This window comes from Tursiops truncatus, chromosome 5, assembly GCF_011762595.2.
Source record: "Tursiops truncatus isolate mTurTru1 chromosome 5, mTurTru1.mat.Y, whole genome shotgun sequence".
In the NCBI taxonomy this organism is placed as follows: Eukaryota; Metazoa; Chordata; class Mammalia; order Artiodactyla; family Delphinidae; genus Tursiops; species Tursiops truncatus.
In genome coordinates this window covers 103,898,324-103,904,406 of record NC_047038.1, presented here as the reverse complement: position 1 = coordinate 103,904,406, position 6,083 = coordinate 103,898,324, and positions in this window count along the sequence as shown.

Below are 6,083 nucleotides of genomic sequence, written 5' to 3'. Positions count from 1 at the left end.
CTCCTTTCATACCCAGCTAAGTCCCATGATAGATGGCTTAATGTGGCTGCCCCCATTTTCTCAAGTCTCCTTTACCCTGAGAATCCAAAGGTCGTTCTTTGAATCTATTACCAGATTAGAGCCATAGAGTATTGAGTGATTACTGATGCCAGAGGAATAACTTCTACTTAGAAATGTTTGACGATATCTCTGGTTGAACTTTGAAGATGCTGTGTTATTTGATTTTATTTCAAGGCTAAGAAACAAAGCCCGGTAAACTATCTCAACCTATCCATAAATTTGGGTGAATTTTTCTCTCCTAGAGATCATCCAAAGTATTTACTGTTTCTGCCAAGAATGACCTCCATTGAGCTGTGAAGTAGGGATCCCCTAACACATAAAAGAGGTATGAGACCTATACAGTAAGTCTCCTACATACGAACCTTCAAGTTGTGAACTTTCAAAGATGTAAACCTGCGTTCACATGTCCAATCACCTAAGTTAGTTCATGTGTCTGGCGTACATTGTCACATGCGTGCATCCTCTACAAGTGGTTGTGTGTTTGTGTACTTTACTGTACAGCACTGTATAGAGTACAGTAGTACAGTATCTTTATCTCAAGCCCAGGATGTCCAGAAGCAAACGTAAAAGCAGTGGTGATGTAGCTGGTACTGCTAAGAAACGTCAAGTGACAATGATGGAAACAAAAGTGAAAATAATTGAGAGAGTGGAGCAAGGCAAAAAGATAGTAGACATTGCTTGTTCTTATGACATGTATTCTTCAACCATCAGCACGATTCTAAAGAACAAGGACAAGATCATGTAACATGTGAAGTCTGCTGTGCTGATGATATCGACAATACTGTATCCTAAAACCTTTACTAGATACCTGGTTACCTACTGGTGGATATTCAAAAACAATGATACAGTATTAAACATCAAAGCTATGGACACCAAGGGGAGAAAGTGGCGGGGGTGGTGGTGGTGGTGGGATGAATTGGGAGCTTGGGATTGACATATATAAACTGATATGTATAAAATAGATAACTAATAAAAAACTGCTGTATAAAAAATAAATTCAATGAAATTCAAAAAACAAACAATAAAAAACATGAAAGCAATTATTTTTGAGATGTAAGAGGTGTGTGTGTGTGTGTGTGTGTGTGTGTGTGTGTGTGTGTGAGATGTCAAATACACACTAAGAGTGGACCAAGATCTACAGAAAAAGTGCATAGGACTTTAAGAATAAAAATGGATTTTTTAAAGAAAATTATCAGAAATATCAAGATCAAGAATATTAAATTGGGTATTACAAATATCCAAAGCAATGATTGTCATGTTCACAAGCAAGCTACTGGGATTTTTTTCACAATGTCTTTATTAATATATATTCACCCTATTCAGGAAGATTATACCATAGAATTAATTATAGTTTTTCATATGCTCAGGAAGTAAGACCCTTTACTTACTTGAGGTTTCTGAAATAAATGATAGTATATCATTTAAAAATAAGTTCTCAAAAACATACTCTTACACATTCATTCCATATTTTACTCTATGATCTCCTAATATTTATTTTTGGGAAAAAAATCTCTCTAAGTCCAAACAACTTTCATTTATTCTTAAGAAGTGGAGAATTGTTGTTTCATGACCTCTGAAAAGGATTCTTAAACTGGAAAACTAGAGTCTGTCATACAGAGTGAAGTAAGTCAGAAAAAGAAAGACAAATACCGTATGCTAACACATATATATGGAATTTAAGGAAAAAAAATGTCATGAAGAACTTAGGGGTAAGACAGGAATAAAGACACAGACCTACTAGAGAATGGACTTGAGGATATGGGGAGGTGGAAGGGTAAGCTGTGACAAAGTGAGAGAGAGACATGGACATATATACACTAGCAAACATAAAATAGATGGCTAGTGGGAAGCAGTCGCATAGCACAGGGAGATCAGCTCAGTGCTTTGTGACCACCTGGAGGAGTGGGATAAGGAGGTTGGGAGGGAGGGAGATGCAAGAGGGAAGAGATATGGGAACATATGTATAACTGATTCACTTTGTTATAAAGCAGAAACTAACACACCATTGTAAAGCAATTATACTCCAATAAAGATGTAAAAAATATATATATATATATATATGTTAGATTCAGTGCATCTGGGGTGAGGCCTGAGATTATTCTTCAGGCTTCCAGGTAATGCTGGTCCATGGACAACTCTGAATAGCAAAGCTCTATACAACAACATTATGGACTATAATTTAATTTAAATTATTTAAACTTTATTTTATTCTTCATAATAAAAATTGTCAAACATGAATATATATATATATATATTCACCCTAAATCAGGCAAGTGGTAGTCTTACACACTTCTCCTTGCATAATTTCAAAGAGAATTGGCAAACTCTTGGAGTTCTAAGAAGTTCTAGGAGGTACAAACTTTCAAGCTTTCTATATGGCCTTTTAAATATAAAATTACAGGTTTTATCTATGGGTCATATTACCAAGCAAAGCAAGTGCATTCATCTCTGCCAGCTGTCTTGAATATGACATTAATCCTGTTTTGAACAACAGTACTTGTGATCCAAAATTACTTCACAATTTCATGACTAATGCACAATGAATTTGAGAGCCCAATGTTACCTTTAACTTAAAGAAAAATGCTGGAAATACGAATTCATGGAAATACAAAATGAAAGTTAACAAGCCTCACCAGAAAATTAACTATGATGGCTTACATCCTATTATGCATAAAATGATGACTCTAAAACTCATCAAAGATAAATGGTTGCTGGAATAGCCCTAAAAATTACCAAACAACGTTTTGTTTAGCAAAGATTTACTGAGTATGTTCTGTGTGCCAGTCACCTTACCAGTCACTGGAATAAAGTATAAAAAAATTACAATCCTTGTCCAAAAGGTTTATAAACTAGTTAAAGAGCTGACTGTATGAAAAATTAATTAGGTTGCAAAGTGATAAGTGTACCAGAAGTCCACAAGCCACAAATTAAAGCTAGAGAAATGCATGGTTAATTTCCCCAGGGAAAAGTAAAAGTGCTTTACTAGAGATAATATCTGAGCAAAGGTTTGAAGAATGAGTAAGAGTTTGCCAATTAGTCATGGGAAGAGAAAACACAAGTATCTACCTCTAATGGTGTACTTGGCACAGTTTTAAACCCCTATGCCTTCTCCTTCCTCCTACTTCTTTCAGAGAGATGCATCTACATTCTTTTCTTTGCCTCATCCTTTTGTTCCTTTACTCCCTCGTTCTAAAGTTTTCTGTAAAACCAAAGGTGCTTTATCTCTCCCAAGTGAATATACAGTTACCTAGTTGAGAAACGCTGCAATACATGACTTTTAAAGTCCCTTCTAGCTATAAAATTATGTGATAATTAGGAAACAATTATTCTTTTTACATATAAGATTTAAATTCTGAAAATGGAAATAAGTTCACAAAATGGAAATATCTAGTGAGAAATTCAAACAATAATAACTTTTTAATGATTTCTGTACAACAATGAAAGAGTCAATATGGGGGAAAAAATACAAATTTGCTTCATTTTCCCTTAATAAGACATTTTGATATTGAGCCACCTGCTTCTTTTATTCATTTGATCAATGTTGATATAACCCCATATATTAAAATTCTGAAAAAGCACTCAGGTAAATTCCAGTCAAACTGCTATTGATATTTGGCAATCCAGGCTTAGATCACTAAATGAATCTTTGGGTTAATTATGCATGGAATGTTTCTTTGTATTTTCCTAATTCCTAAACTCTATTCTTTTGTATAGATAGTAAGAATTTCAAGTGTATTTAAAAACTACATAGGAGTATCTAAGACAGGAAAAGATACATAAAACAAGCATCCCCATCTGACTTAGCTTTATCTGTTCCTTCTTCATCAATAGGAAACAGGCAGGGTAAGGCCAAAAATAAGAGGACCGCGGCAATGAAAGATGTTGCCTGTTTATTCTTGAGTAGTCTCTCAGTTATTTAATCTACTTTATAATTACAGAACATGTTTTCAATACTTTCCTCAAAAATCTGAATAGCCATGTTCTTGACCCTTCCACTTAAAGGAAATAATATTTGAAAATGGGTATCTAACCCACCCCCAAGCACTAGAGTGCTAGTCTTTAATTTTCAAAGCATTTTTCCCTACCAGTTAAGAGAGCCAGAAAGATAACTTTTTCTTTAACTTGAAATAAGGATTTTAAAATTTTTATTGAATTAAAGTGTTTCCATGTAATTCTTACATTGTCATTGCATTGTTTTCAAGAAATATTTAAATGTCGATTTCCATATGGGCCTGAGCTGTATCTTCTCTTCCTCTGGGGAATTAAAAATTGAAGTATTGGCCCTGATGTGTATTCAGAGTCTAACATAAAAGAAAAAGCATTTGTCTAAATATGTAATTTGATAAGACTAAATACACATGAGCTCTGCTTTAAAAACAAATAGCTCAGTATAACTTAAGAGAAAGAAAGTGTAAGCAATATTGAAAATAACTTTATGCTCTCAAAAGGATTTGTTGCTTTACAAAAGAGTTACTGAAGAATTCCTTTAAATGAAAGTCAACCATATTATTTGATTTATAAAATATTGAGTTAACAAGAAAAAATATATGTTAAGAATAAGGGTATGTATAGCATTTTATGAGCAACTAAGGCTGAACACATTTTTTATTCATTCTGTATTTCATTGAACAACAATTTTGTGGCATGAATTTGCTCTATGCACATGATGGATATCTAATCTTTAACAATGCTGCTGTAAACAAAGATTGATGTAATCAGGTCTAGGCCATGTGAAAGCCCATAATTTACTGCTCAAGAGACAAATTATAAAAGTTGATTATGTCACAAGGTTTTATGTCCCATAATAGATATGTGATTCACAGAGGAGATGAAATTTTATTTGTATCTTGTAGATGAGGAGTTCACAATTTGATGGAAGTTAGAATAGAGGGTCGAAATTCTAAGTAGTTGAAACAAGAGTAGCAAATGCTTGGTGATAATAAAGGGTCTACAAGCAGGACCAGTTGCATATAGTTTAAGATGCCTTTTGTGGGGTGACTGGGAGATTTTATGGGGAGATAAATAGCAGCCAGATAATTTAGAGTGTTGAACTCTCTGTTAGGTAGTTGCATTTTATTGTATTTATAATGTGTAGTCATTGAAAGGTTTAAAACAACAAAAAGTGTGGTCATTTTTGAGTTTAGTAAGAACATTCTGTTAGCAATGTAAAAGTTTTGGGGGGAAGGAAGAGTGCAACCTAGAGCAGTTATACACAGTCCAGACAGATCGTAATGAGAGAATTACACAGATAGCTTTAAAATACTCCACAGATATCTGGTTACCACCCTAAATTTAAAGAATCACATGGGACTTGAAACTGAGAATCTATATTTTAAACAATCTCCCTTATTAGTTATATATTTCTGCATAAGAAATTACTGCAAACTTTGCAGCTAACACAACAGACATCTATTATCTCAGTTTCTGTGGGTCAAGAATTGTAGCATGATTTAGTCAGGTCTTTTGCTTCAAGTTCTCTAACAAGGCAACAATCAAGACCTTGGCCAGGGCTGTGGTTTCATCTGAGGCTCGACCAGAAAAGGATCAACTTTTAAATTCAGCTGGTTGTTAGCAGGATTCAATTCCTTGTGGGTTGTGGAACTGAGAGCGCAGCTCCTTGCTAGCTGTTGCCTGGAAGCTTCCCTCTATCTCTCTTTTTACATGGGCCTCTCTACGTGGAAGTTTACTTCATCAAATTTAGTAAGGGAGAGCATCTGCTAGCAAGAAGGAAGTTATGATTTATGGGAGAAAGCTCCCATCACCTTTGCCTTCTTTTACTGATTAGAAGAATTCACATGTTACCCACACTCAAGAGTAGCGTATTACACAAGGGATTGAATACCAGGATGTAGGAAAAATTGGGGACTGGATTAGAGTTTGTCCATGACACACTTCATGTGATTCTGACACTCATTCAGGTTTGAAAACACTGACCTAGAGAATTTAGGACACATACATACAAAATAGCTAGGATGAAAATTAGAGGACATATCTCAAAAATTTTGAAAAAGAAATATCCCATA